This window comes from Saccopteryx leptura, chromosome 1 (assembly GCF_036850995.1).
Source record: "Saccopteryx leptura isolate mSacLep1 chromosome 1, mSacLep1_pri_phased_curated, whole genome shotgun sequence".
Lineage (NCBI taxonomy): Eukaryota > Metazoa > Chordata > Mammalia > Chiroptera > Emballonuridae > Saccopteryx > Saccopteryx leptura.
In genome coordinates, this window is record NC_089503.1 from 248,065,077 (window position 1) to 248,079,573 (window position 14,497).

General features: G+C 50.9%; 1 protein-coding gene across 1 annotated transcript in view; it reads right to left on the reverse strand.

Annotated features, from left to right (window-relative positions):
- Nucleotides 1–7,926, reverse strand: part of PTPRS (protein tyrosine phosphatase receptor type S) — a 103,764-nt gene extending 95,838 nt beyond the window's left edge. Inside the window, exon 1 of the mRNA XM_066344799.1 lies at nucleotides 7,767–7,926. The gene's annotated coding sequence lies outside the window, so the exon portion shown is untranslated. The remainder of the gene's footprint in view (nucleotides 1–7,766) is intronic.
- Between the last annotated feature and the right edge of the window lie 6,571 nt (nucleotides 7,927–14,497).

Genomic DNA, 14,497 nt, shown 5'->3' on the forward strand with positions numbered 1-14,497 from the left:
TTAGTTTTTTTCATTGAGCGTTGCAACACCTTAGTTGTTCATTGATTGCTTTCTCATATGTGTCTTGACTGCGAACCTTCAGCAGACCGAGTAACCCCTTGCTGGAGCCAGCGACCTTGGGTTCAAGCTAGTGAGCTTTTTGCTCAAACCAGATGAACCCGCGCTCAAGCTGGCGACCTCGGGGTCTCAAACCTGGGTCCTCTGCATCCCAGTCCAACGCTCTATCCACTGCACTACCGCCTGGTCAGGCTACACACCAGTGTTTTAAGAAAAAGAAAGCTCCAAGGATGTAAAACAGGGCAATTTCATGTAAAATCTAGATTTGGAGCCATTTGGGACTGCCCACTCAGGAGGTTGGGGTGGCCCACCTGCTGGGCCCTGGGGTTCCATAATGATGCTCCTGCCATGGTTTCCTGCCTCAGTTTCTCCCTCCAGACTGGTGTCAGAGGACCCAGCCACCCTCCCAGTGGAGCCTTCCACCTCTCACTCCTGCTTCTCTCACTTCCAGCCACACAGCTGCTGTCCCCACACCTGTTCATCTGTCTCTTTTCAGGTCTCAGCTCAAAGGTCATCTCAGAAAGACCCTCCGTGTCTCTGCCCCCCAAGACAAAATAGTGGCCAGGTGATGTACTAGGTGTCCTCGAATTTTCAATCTCAGAACCCGACTGCAGTCAGTATTTTTTTGCTTATTTATGTACTATCTCCCCTAACACAGTGCAGGATCCAAGGGACAGCTTGCCTTGTTCACTGCTGTATCCCTAGAACTTACCATAATTTTTATTTGCTACTATTTGAAAGGAAGGAAGGAGGGGGAAGGAAGGAGGAAGGGAAGGAAGAGGGAGGGAGGGAGGGAGGGAGGGAGGGAGGGAGGGAGATCAAGTACTTACAAAGCATTTTCTTTCTGTCAGGCTTAGTTCATATCCCCCTTGCAATACCCCTATCATGAGTGAAGCAATGCCAAAACACTCATTTCACAGATGAGTAAACTGAGGCACCAAACAGCTCTGTAAAACCTGAAGCCCCACTTCCAGGAAGCAGCAGAGCTGGAATTTGAACCCAGAATCTGGCCCCCAAGTTCTCTGACAGCTGACATTCAACTAATACTGATTGAACTGAAGGAATGAAATGGCGAATAAATGAATGGATGGATGCTCACACGTCAAGCTTGTCAAATGATCCTCTTCTGAGCACTCCTCAGTGGGGCCACAATCAAAGCTGAGACCTCAAAGCTGTGAAGCATCCCTGACCTCCCCCAGCCACTTACTCAAAGCCCCCATGGATCCTGGCAGTCTGAGGTTATCGCCTGTGGTCTCAGGAGCACCCAGAACCCTCCCTAAGCAGTCGGCCTGCCCTCCCCACCAGCATCGCCTGGCCTCCAGTGGCTCAGACCTTGCCAGGCACCTGGCCCAGTCCTGCTGCAGAAGTGGGGCGGCCTTGATTAAGCAGTTAGTGATGGGGAACGCCCCAGTTTGCAGTGGCTGAGTCATCCCGACATCTCTCCCATGCTGGAGCCCATGGAGGAACAGAGGGGCTGCTGGAGAGCCCCCACCAGGCAGGTCATACTAGGTAACAAAGCACTGCTTTATACATTAACTCATTTATCCTCCCAAAACCCTGCAAGGTGGGTACTATTAATCTCCAGTCTACAAATGTGAAAATGGAAGCATAGAGAAGTTGAGCAACGCACCTCATGTCACACAGCCAGCAGGTGGCCAAGTCAGGATTTTAACCCAGACAGCATAGAACCAGCATCCATGCTCTTCTCTTACCCTCTAAGGAAGGCAGCTGGGAGACCCAGAACCTCCACAGTAACTCTCCAGTGCCCCCAGCAGGTGAAACATCAACAAAACAACTTCTTTGACAACTGCGCAGACTCTGCAGCAGTTATGACTTCAGGTTCTGGTATCTGTTGGTCCTGGGTAAGATTCCTTACACTGTTACTTACAAGCTGTGTAACCCCAGGCCAGTGAAACTCTGTGCCTCAGTTTCCCTCTTGGAGAAACGGCTCTGAGCACAGTAACTGAGCTCACAAGGGGTATGAAGGTTAAAGGCATGAGGATGTACCTTGTGTGCTTACTCAGCATAGGCCCTGGCACAAGGCACCAACTCCAAATAAGTCTGAGCAGCTATTATTGTCCCCCCAACATCCCTTCATTTACTGATCACGGGGTTAATTATAAGCGGCATTAAATTATACACACACAGACATGTCGACCTTGCTTCCCCAGAACCCCTAAATTTCCACCAACACTCAATTACCCACACAACAGCAGCATCTTCCCGGCCCTTCTCTGCCCCGCGCCTGCCTCTATCCGGGGGTCTCATGCCTCTGGGGCTGTAGTACTACGACTTGCCGGACTGGGTGTCAGACACACAACATCTCACAATCCCAGCACACCAAGAAGCAGGTTGTGATTGCCCTGAGCTTAGAAATGAAGCAAAACAGAAGTCAACTAACCAGCCCAAGAATGCACATCAAGGAGGGTAGGTGGTGGAAGTCAGGGCTCTGACCTCCAACCCAGGGGCATAATCTAATTTTGCAAGTGAAAAGCCTTCCGCAGAGAAGTTACAGAGCAGAGGCGAGGCCCCACAGAGAGGGAGAGAGGAGAGGAAGGAGAGAACCAGGAGAAAAACTGAGATTTTCAGTTCCCCCAATAGGAAGACAGGGGACCCCTGACCTTCCTACAAGGGGCTAACAACAAAGATTAAAAAAAAAGAAAAAACACACAAAAACTCAAAAGTCACAGGGACCACCCAGGGAGTTCTGGACAAAATCTGCACTCTGAAAGAAAAATTACATTTGTGATTCAGCTCCAGTTCAGGCATTTTGGGGGGAGGGGTCACTGCAACCCAGAAACCCAGGCTCCAAGCCCCCCACCAGAGTGAATGAAATCCATGGGACCGAGAAGAGAACCAACAGGGATGCTGGACAAACACCTGGGAGGATTTTCAGGTCTGGGAACCCTTTGGCCTCAGCAGGACTCTGGGGTGCCTTGCTTCTGGGAAAGAAAAGATGGGATTCCAAGGCCAAGGCCAATCAGCATCAACTCCCCCAGGTCCAGCCTGGCCAAGCCAGGAAGGGGCAGGGAGACTGGCAGCTCGGAGGAGGAGGAGAAAAGATAAGAGACAAAAATAAAGCAATAAAAAGGTCCAGGCCTTGTCCCTGAGTCACTTCCACGCGCTCGCTAATTTTCGCCTTTGCAGAAGTGTAAGCCAACTGATTTTTTCATATTCCCCATGCACCCTCCCACCCCCAACACTTCAGAAATATCAGCCAAATACAAGAAATGGTACATCGGGAATTTTTTCTTTCTTTCTTTCTTTCCTTCTTTTCTTTCTTTCTTCCTTCTCTCTCTCTCTCTCTCTCTCTCTCTCTCTCTCTCTCTCTCTCTTTTGAGTCTTTATTTCCTTAAAGAAAAAAGTCAGAAAGGAAATAAATAAACCCACACATTATATTCAATACCCTTGAAATTCTAAAAGGAAAGAAGGTGACAAACTAAACCACAGGGCTGAGGTCCAGGTGTCACTACTTCCTGTGCATCTCAGTGCTAAGATCTGCCTGTCTCTGGGCTGCCCATCATCCTTATGATAGAGTTGCTGGCACTTGAACCTCAACTCTCATCCAGCACCCATCTTCCCACCCTGCAAGCCAGCAGCTTTCTGGTTTCAGACAAGGTGGGATTAGACAAAATTTAAAAACCACTTGAAAAGCCCTCAAAGCCTTGTTCTCCCTAAGACACGCAGTGATGTGACTATCCACACACCCACAGTGGATTTTTGTTGGCTTGGCACATGGATCCTGTATAGGTTATGCCTTCATCTCATCCCCTCCTATCTCAAGTCTCCAATGGAGGCTGAGCACCCTGCGTCGTGGACTGGGGGATCGGGGTGGGGGGGTGTCTCCAAATACCCCATCCAGGGCATTTTTTGCTACACGGAAGCACAAAGCAAGGACAGCTGGCACCTACTTCATGGGAGACAGGCATCCTCCTCCTCGTAAATTCTGGAAAAGGGCATGCCCACCATGGGAGGGTGTGCCAGGAGGTTGCCCTCGATGAAAAGAAGCCTGGGACTCTTGTATCTCAGTGCCCCTGCCTAGGTCCCCTGTCTCCCTGCAGAAGCACAAGACCCCCACAAAAAGAGCCATGGCCTGCAAGGTGCCTGCCAAATCCACCACACTCTTCAAGAACCTTCAGCTGGCTCCGAATGACTCTACAAATGGAGCCTAATGCAGTGTGTAGGGGGTGGGGTGGGGTCTGCTCTCAGCTGAAAACATTAAGCTTCATCAATTATTCCCCAAACCTGCTGGGTTTATAAATACCCATTTTTATTTTTAGGGTTTTCCTCCCCACCCCAAACTCTCTCAATGCTCCTCCTATGTTCCCCCACACAAGGCCAGGGTAGGTACTAAAGTCACGGTTAGCAGGCGAACACAGGGCAGAGGGTGCCTAGGTGGAAATGCCCAAGGAAATGCCTTTTACTGAGGAGTCACATAGTCCCGGCCCACACCTCCCCAGCCATCTCGCTTGCTGACCATTGTTCAAGCCATGCGGCTGCTGGAGTAATCAGCAGAGCCACAGGTCTCTGGAGCCCAGATGCTGGAAGCAGCAGTTGGAAGTGTGCGCTGTGCTCTAACACCTGTGAAATCCTGCTCAATGCTGACCCAGGAGACAGGAGGGGAAACTGAGTCATCCCTGGAAATCCATTTGCCCAACAGGCGTGGATCTGTCTCCTTGACCAGGCCCAGGTCCGGGAAATACCTGGCAAAGCCCTACACTCTGTGTGACCCAAATATATAAGAAACTGGGTAGACAGTGATGGCTCCAGAATCATCCACCCAGATGCCACCACTAATCTCTAACACCCAGAGAGCTTCTCCCCTTCCACCTGCTCCTGACACCTGGGGCCTGAGCCACAGTCCCAGTGTTGGGAGAAAATGCCTCATGTCTCCAAGTAGGGCCCACAGACTTGTGGAGATGCCTAGAATCCCCTGGGAAGCAGGGAAGGAAAAAAGGCTTTAAAGGGGAAAAACCAGAAGCATGGTCAACAGATGATGATCTCTGCTCAGCAGGCAGACACCTGGTTTTCAGTGACCCTCTCTCAGCACCGACCACATGTCTTGCTCAGAAGCCTGCAAGGAACCTTGGGGGAAGAGGGTTCCCTGGGGAGCCCAGCCCACCACCCCAGCCACACCCACCAAAGCCACACCCCAGCCACACCAGAACAATCCACTCCCCATCTCCCAAAGGGAGTGGGCTAGGCTACCAAAGTCCACTGACATAATAGCACCAGCCCGCCCCCACCCTGTCACCCCTAAGGGGCCGATGTCACCGGCTGAGGTGGCAAGAATAGAAAAACGCATTAGCTCACCAGGCAGACTAGGTCTCCCGCGACGTTTTGTTTGCCTGAGCCCAATTACACCAACTCTCAGTGTTACAGAGTATGTCGGGTGGCAGCCCCCCAAGGGGCTGAGCGGGTGCTGGGCCCCATAGAGAAGTGCACTGTCATGGTGAAGGTGCCACCCCCCCCCCACCTCAGCCCCGGAGACAGGGCAGAACAAAGCTTTCTGGAGAGGAGGAATAAAGACCTGGACAGCAGGCAGCACAGGAAGCGAAAGATGCCCAATGAAGGGCATCGTGTGGGGCAGGGGAGTCCAGCCAGAGACACAGGCTCACGCTGGTGGGCTCTGGGATTTGGGGGCGCAGGAAGCAGCTGCCCCTAGCCCCAGCTGCCTGCCTTCCTCAGCCAAAGTATCAGCTGGCAGAGGAAAAAGAGCTGAAGGACAGAAGGCAGGCGATATTGGCAGGGGGAGGGGGCACAAAGGGAAGGGACCCTGGGAGGGGGAAGGGAACTATGCAAATGGCAGACTCAACTGGGTTGCTCAGCCATTAATAAAAGCTTCAGCAGCAGCAGCTGGCATCATAGGAGCAGCGGGGAGGGCTGGCTTCCTCTCTTCCAAGGCAGCTCCAAAGGGGAAGCAGGGCGCCCCAAACAAAGAAGGGCCCTTGTCCCTTGCACCCCAGAGACAACAACAATGAGGGACATCAAAAGGCCAGAACCCCAGCAACCAAAGTCTGGATGGAAGCCACTAGGGGTCCAGAATAGGTAGGTCCCTATCCTGGGGACCCTCCAGAACCCTCCAGCTTTGTCCCGTTTAAGAGTCCTAATCCCAGGACTGGACACCTTGACACCCCCCCCCCCCTTCACCCGCCGTGTTACCCAGGCTGGTTTTTCAGGGTTCTGATCAGCGGCAGAAGTGCCCCATGCTCAGAATGGGGACTCCCCCAGTCGGAGATGGGGGAACAGGGGAATCCCAGCTGAGCCCACGAGAAGGAGGGGAGGCAGCTCCCGGATGGAGGCGCTGGAAAGGTTTGTTAATACGGGGAATGAGGTCCCTAGGGGATGGCTAAATTTGAAGAAAGGTTGCAGAGGAAGGAGAGTCTCAAAATCTGTGCATTTACAGAGCTACTAGAGGAGGATTTCAAATCTAGAAAGGGTCACTTAGGAGGAGGTTCCAGATTGGGGGAGTGTGTCGCTGAAAAAACTCCAGTTTGCGGAGGGTTCCCTGATTTGAGAATTTTGGAGAGAAAGCCTCTGAAGGGAAGTTCCCCGATTTAGGGGGTTTCGTGAGGGTAAGTGTCCTGTATTTGTGAGGAGAGTAGTTAAGGGGGGGACCCCTAAATTTGAAAAATTTCCTAAGAAACAGTGAACTTGGCCGCAGCCTAGCCGAAACCCTTGAGCCCAGGGCACGGGCACTGTAACTCCGGGAACCTCTCCTTAGGGCAACGTCCACCCACCTCACGCCCCCTTCAACCTCTTTCCAATGACTCCGCCCCTAGATGACGTCACCGATCCTCCCCTCCCAGCCCCCAAGGGTCTCCAGGGGCGTGCAGCACCCGCGGGGCTAGCGGATCTAGGGGCGGCTTCCCCTCTCCCGGGACCCCCAGCGCCCAGGGGAGGTCGGGTGCCCGGCGTGCGCTCGTCAGCTCGCCAGAGTCTCTGGGGCTGAGAGCTAAGCCTCGCCTCGCCTCGCCTGGGGGGGCGGGAAGGGGACGCCAGGGCCGCAGAAGGGTGGGGCAAGGCCGGGGTGATGGAGAGGCGCTCCCCTTTCAAGGGAGAGACGAGGCTGGGAAGGCGCTCGAGGGAGACAGGAATGAGTCCGGAGTCTCCAGGGGATGGGGACTGGAGAGGGAAGGCGGTGGGCAAAGCAGCCAACCTGGGCGCACCTGCCGGTTCTCCCTCGTTCCCACCTGGAGCCACACGTCCCGGGCTGGTGTCCGCTGGCGGACGCCCGCGAATCCCCCAACACCAGCACAGCGCCCCCTGCCTCCAGGACCATCCCGGGGTCCCTCGCCGGCGTCGCCGAGGCCAGCACCCCCTCCGCACACACACACGTCCCCCTGCGCGCCTTCGCCCCGCCCGCAGGCCGGGGTGGTGCAGCCGGCGGCGTTGGGCAGCTTCCAACGCCGCGCTCCGGGCGAATCCAGCCCAGCCCCCTCCCCTGCCGCGGCGCGAAGCCCCCCGCCCCGCCCGCCGAGCCGCCTTGTAGCCCCAGCCCGGTCCGGCTCTCGGGGGCATTGTTCGGACGCAGCTGACCGGGCAAAGCGACTGGGCGTGCAGCCGGCTGCAGCGGAGCGTCCTCCGAGCACAATGGCCGTGCAGGCTTCCCGGCACAAAGCCGGCGCGCTGCCCATTCCGCTGCCTCTGAGACACCCATTGTAGCGCCTGCAGTTTTGGAGTAATTAGGAATTTTGTTCCCCCTTTACCTGGAGGCTGGCTGGGTTGGGCTCCCCCGGCTCTGCTCCGCTTCACATCCTGACTGTTACACGGGATCCTAGCGGAGCCGGAGCGCCAGCGACTCGCGGCGTGCGCGCGCCGGCCGGGCGGGCGGCGCGAGGACACTCACTGCGGCTCGCGCTCCTTTCGCGCCGGCTCGCGCGCACCCCCGCCTCCGGCCGGTGACGTCATCCCTTCCGCCAGCGCCGCCGCCGCCGGCGGCCGTGGGGCAGGGTCTGCCTGCGCGCGTCACTGCGCAGCCGCCACGCCCCTCCTGGCCAATGAGGAGACGGTCTGGGTCACGTGGTCTCGGGGTTTTTAAACGGCCGCGGGAGCACGTGGGACACTCGGCTTAGCGAGACACGTGGGTAGTGGCGTTAGCGCGAGGGAACCCCTCCGGCCACCGGTTCTCGTGTGAGCAAGATATTTGGCACAAAGGCCTTGGTGCTTACCATGCCCTACTATAAACTTTGTCGAGGCTCCCCAGTGCCCTTCGAGCAAAACCCAGCTATCTCTCTACATTTGCATCAACCACTGTCCCCAGCTCTCCATGCTCCAGACAAGTCAGTTCCTTAAAGTTCCAGCAAACTGCTCACTCCTGACTCAGGGCCCTTGCCTCTGCTGTTCCTTTGCCTGGAATAGTCTTCCTCCAATATCTTCCAGTTTCTGCTCAAACTGCAACTCCTCAGAGAAGCCCTTCCTGACCCAGGCCACCAGCTACCTCATTCTCCATTCTCTATCCCTCATCCTGATTTTATTCTGGCCTCACTAAAGTGTGATTCCATGGGCTGTGGGATCCCTGTGTATTGGTTGGATGAATGAATAAATAAATGAGGGAGCCTTCCTGCTGAGTAAGCACTTTACAAACATCCCACCTAGTTATGGTCAGCTGCCCTGGAGTCAGGACCAACCACCATAAGAATCCCAACTCAGGAACTGACTAGGTTTGTGGGGCTCTGAGCCTCGGTTTTTCCACCTGCAGATAGAATTTTCCTCTCTGGTTCTCATTTTCCCAGCTGTGAAATGGGGAAAGGTAGCCCCTGCTCACATGAGAGCCTAAGGATGAATTGTGGTAATGTGCCTACCTAGCCTTGTAGTTGATGTTGGTGTTTGAAAATGAGATAATGAGAAAACAAGACAGAAAAATAATTGAAAGGATTACCATGGGAGGTGTGAGTGCTCAGACACCAAACAAGATGGATTGCTCAAGAAATCATTGTGTTCTGAACATGTTGAAATAGTTTTATTTCCTCAAGGTATGTGTTTGGAGAGGTCCTCACAACCACAAAGGAATTCCAGTTTAGAATTTGAGGGGTTTTTTTTCCTCCAAAATCATTGACTATTCATTCCAGGCCAAAGATGCAGATATAAACAAAAGGCATTAACCAGCAAACAAAATGAGAAGGCGGAAGTCATACATAGGAGAAGAGAATTGAGAATGAATAATTAAATAAGGAATCTAAATTAAGCTTGGAGTTTCCCAGCGACCAGTACAGTGGCCAGGTCTGCAGAGCCTATTTTGTCCTTCCTAACTGCATGACCCTGACCTAGCTGTGGACAATCTGGCCTTGGTTTTTTCATCCAAGCAGTGGGAACACAGCCCCATCTTGAAGGATCAAATGGGATGGTCCCACAAATGCTGGGTGTAAAGCCAGGAGTCACAGCCAGGGCCACTATCAGAGCAGCCCAGCCCATGCAGGTTCGCATTGGATTCGGACAGTCGGTAAAGAAACCATGGAGCCAAAAACTGGTGGGCCATAGTCTTTAATCTAGCTTGCACCCAGCGGGCAAGTAAAAATATACACTGGGCTCCAAAACCCAGTCACATTCAGTGCTCACAAAGCTACTGATTTATCCGAGTTTCCTAGAATCAAAGGTTTCTAGCTCACCAGCCTTATTTCCCTCAGTTCCCCATCTTCTTCCTTATCCCAGATACAAACTCTGTACAAACTGGCATCTCACTCAGCACTCCGCCATCTTGGCTGCTTCTCCTGGCCTCCTCCACGTGGCCTCCTTTAGCTGCTGGCTCTACTCTCTCCGCTCTCTCATGCTAACCTCAGGAACCAAGAGCCCAAACTCTCATTCCGTCCCCATTTTATAGTGTAGAAATCCAAACCCTTAATCCAATATACAAAACAGGGAAGTCTCTGATACAAAGTCACTCTCTGAGGCATGATTGGATTGTACCGCCCTACATCAAAAAGGGTAGGAAAGGCTTAATCCCAAAACCAAGCCTCAGGCTACAAGGATTCTACCTGCCTTTAGCCCACCCCAACACACATTAATATCACCTGGGTGACGGCCTCCTCGTGTTATCTTTAACAAAGTGAGCATAATACATTTTATCTGCCCAACACTGGGCATGGTTTTTCATGTACAGTAGATGCTCAGGCCTTGCATGCTAGATGGAGGCAGAGTGAAATGAGACTGTAACTCATGAGCCTCAGCTCTGCCACCTACTTAGAGGAGGGACCTTGAACAAGTCACTCTGAGCCTCACCATTCCCATTTGTAAAAAGGGGACAACCACATTACCTCTGAGAGTTCTTTTGAACAGCAAAGGAAAATGGGCATAAAATATGGTACAGTGTGTGCCCAGGAAACCCATCTGTTCAGACTATTAATCTGTGTACCAGACTGTATTAAGTTCTGGGAAACAAAACTAACAAGACAAGCTAAAAAAATTTCTGCCTTCCAGAGTTATTAATCCAGAGAAAAAGATAGATAAGATCCCACTCCAGGTAAAAAACCCCAAGTCTTCAGTGAAACCCACAGATCCTACACGACCTATTGTTGTCTCCTCCTTCCTCTACCTGTCTCCTTTGCTTACTCCACTCCACCCCCAGGAGCCTCTTCAATGTTCCTTGCAAACATCAGTCACAGTCCAGCCTCAGAGCCTTTGCACTGGCTGTTCCCTCTGTCTAGGATGCTGTTCCTCCTGCTCTTCCCAAGGCTGGATCTTCCTCACCCTTCATCTTGGGACCACATTATTTATTATAACTTGGTATGATTTTGTATTTGTGCCATTTTGCTTATTTTCTGTCTCCCCACTCCAGCTGTGCCTCTGTTTGACCATCTATAAATGGGGAATAGTAATAGTCTATCTCCTAGGGTTGTTGGGAGAGTGAAGTAGGCTACATAATGTCAAGCACCTGGCATCAAATATAGACTCAAGAAGACTTTGCTTGATAAATGTAGTTGCTGTCAATGGGAAAGTCAGGATGGCTAGCCAGGTGATGATAAAAATCAATACAAGGAGAACAGAACATTCTATTATGATATTGTTGTAGCCTCCAGACAGCCCCAGGAGGTTGACAAGTGTCAGAAAGGCTTTAAGGATTCAGTAACACCAAACCAAGACTTCCTGCAAGCCACAGCTTGAAGAGAACCAAAGAAAGAATGTTCTCCCCCGGAGGTATGGCTGAAGCCTCAAAGTTCCAAACTGTAGAAAACACTAGAATTGGGAGGTAAGGCTTGGTGGACTCTGGTTCTCAGCCAACCTCTGCACCTGGCAAGCAGTGGGTGTGACTCATTGTTTGTTGGGTGAAAAGTTCAGTTAATGAACTTCTGCTGTGGGTGGGGGTGCTCCCAGTCTCCTTTCCCTTCTCTTCCAGCCCAGCCTGCTCCCACCCCCAGTGTCTCCCAGAACCTGGTAATTAGCTCCAGTGTGTTTTTGTTGAGACAACTCCAGGGGAGCCATTGGCTGCCCAATACTATATATAAGCAGGACTCCTTGTGCCAACTTTAGGATTGTCTGCACAGAACCCAGACTTAAATTCCTGCGTGACAGTTTCAAAACATCCCCCTTAAAACTTTGTCCTATGCCAGAGAGTCTACCATCATTACACATTCCTTCAAATTAAACATGGTTCTATCTCTCTTTCTCCTTCTCCCTCCTCTCTCACTCCAAGTTCACTTCAAATGCTAGAGAGAAAACGGGCACGTGAGAACACCGCATTGCTGAACACTGGCTCTTTACTGGGTTCCATGGAGGCTCCTTTGGGAGTTCCCCGATTTGGGATTCTGGAGTCAGAGAAACATGGGTTCAAATTGTGACTATGGCACTTAACAAAATTCATCATCTCTTCATGATAGGACACGCAACTAACTAGGCATAGAAGGATACTTCCCCAGCCTGATAAAGGGCACTATAGCTAACATAATACTTAATAGTAAAAGATGGGATGTTGTCAAGAACAAAATAAGAATGTTTGCTCTCACTATTTCTTTTCAAAACTACTAGAATCTATAACCCAGCAATTAGGCAAGACAATGAAATAAAAGGCATCCAGACTGGAAAGGAAGAAGTAAAACTATCTCTATTTGTACATAATTTGGTAGATAGACAATGCTAAGGAATCCACTAAAGAACTATTAAAACTAGTAAACAAGTTCAGCAAGGCTGCAGGATAAAAGATCAATACAAAAAAATCCATTTTAATTCCTATGCAGTGGCAATGAACAAACAAAATGAAATTAAGAAACCAATTCCATTTACAGTTGATCAAAAGATTAAAATATTTAGAAATACAGTCACCAAAAGAAGTGCAAAACTTATACTATGAAAACAACAAAACATTGTTGTAGGAAATAAAAGAAGACCTAAATAACTGGAAAGACAGTCCACAGTCATGGATCAGGAGATGTAATACTGTTAAAATGGCACTAGTCCCTAAACTGGTCAACTGGAACTCTATCAAAATCCCAATGAGCTGCTTTTGTAGAAATTTACAAGTTGATCCTCAGATTCATACAGGAATTCAAGTTACCCAGAATAGTCAAAATAATCTTGAAAGAGAACAAAGTTGAGGAGCTCACACTTCCAAGTTTCAAAATTATTACAAAGCTACGGTTATCAAGACACTGTGGTACTGGCTTAAAAATAGACATAGGTCAACAGAATAGAATTGAAAGTCCAGAATAAGCCCTCACATCTATGATCAATTGATTTTCAACCAAGTTGTCAGTTCAGTGGGGCAAGAATGGTTTTTTTCAACAAGTGGTGCTAGGAAAACTGCATATCCACATGCAAACGAATGAAGTTGGACCCTTACCTCACACCATCCATAAAAATTAACTGAAAATGGATTACAGGCCTAAATGTAAGAGCTAAAGCTATAAAACTCTTGGATGAAAACAGGCATAAATCTTCATGATCTTAGATTAGACAATGAATCCTTTTGGAGTTTCTTTTGGGGTAATAAAAATATTCTCCAATTAGGTTGTGGATGGTTGATGATGATGATCATTTGGGAATATACTAATAATGATTAAATTATACACTTCAAATGGGTGAATTGTATGATGTATAAATTATATCTCAATAAAGTTGAAAGGCTCTGGTGATGTCATTGGCCCAGGGAGGAGCCTGGACTAAAGACCAGCCCGATTGTAGAAGCTAAGCCCTTTCCTTCTCTGTCCTACCTCTGGGTGTTTTCCCAGGCTGGGCCCACGTCAGTCTTGCCCTTTCTGCCACACCACATTTTTCCTAACTCTTATAAGGCACCTGCAGGAAGTCCTACTGACTCTTGCTTAAGTCACTAATAACAGCTGGGCTGAGGGCTTAGGATGGGCAGGGAGCTCCTTAACCCATCCCACAGAACCAAGCACACCCTGGTGCTTGCTAAATACCTGCTGGGTGTGTGGGACCTTCCTGAGTGTGGAAAGGGTTAACTCACTTCATTTGCATACTGTGCCCAAATGCATATTGGGAATAGACAGCAGCACAGCTGCAGCGGGATGGTAGGGAGTCCTGGAGCACCCAAAGAGGTGGATGAAGGGGAAAGGGCTGATTCTGGGTGGAGCTAGAAGACTGAGTTGGGGACTGCAGGCTGGGGTGAGGCACAGGTCGCCCTAACTGCTGCAGGGTTAGATTGACATTTCATCTCCATAACTAGACAATTTAAGGAGTATGGGCATCCATGCATATTTTTTACCCCAGGAGTTTATAAAGTTATTTTTAGTTTATTTATCTGCTGTTTGCATACATGGTGTATTTTTTTTTTTTTTTTTTTTTTGTATTTTTCTGAAGCTGGAAACGGGAGAGACAGTCAGACAGACTCCCGCATGCGCCCGACCGGGATCCACCCGGCACGCCCACCAGGGGGCGATGCTCTGCCCCTCTGGGGCGTCGCTCTGCCACGACCAGAGGCACTCTAGCGCCTGGGGCAGAGGCCAAGGAGCCATCCCCAGCGCCCGGGCCATCTTTGCTCCAGTGGAGCCTTGGCTGCAGGAGGGGAAGAGAGAGACAGAGAGGAAGGAGGGGGGGGAGGGGGGGGGAGGGGGGGGAGGGGGGGGGAGGGGGGGGAGGGGGGGGAGGGGGGGGGTGGAGAAGCAAATGGGCGCTTCTCCTATGTGCCCTGGCCAGGAATCGAACCCGGGTCCCCCGCACGCCAGGCCGACGCTCTACCGCTGAGCCAACCGGCCAGGGCCATGGTGTATTCTTAAGAAAGCTGAGCAAGCTGCAACTATTGCCAGGCCATTTGACCTAGCCTGTGTTAACTGCTGTACATGTTACTAGGTCAGATAACAAATGACTGGGAGTAGCTCCTAGTTGCCTTTAATTGTGCAGTTATCAGAGAAGAACCTGACACATAGGAGGCACTTAATATATGCCATACTGTTACCTTATACCTCCAAAGGAAACCCAGCCTCGGGGAGGGGCAGCTTGGCCAGGACATAGGAGTGGGCATGAATGTCCCAGCAGTGCTAGAGTTTAGTCC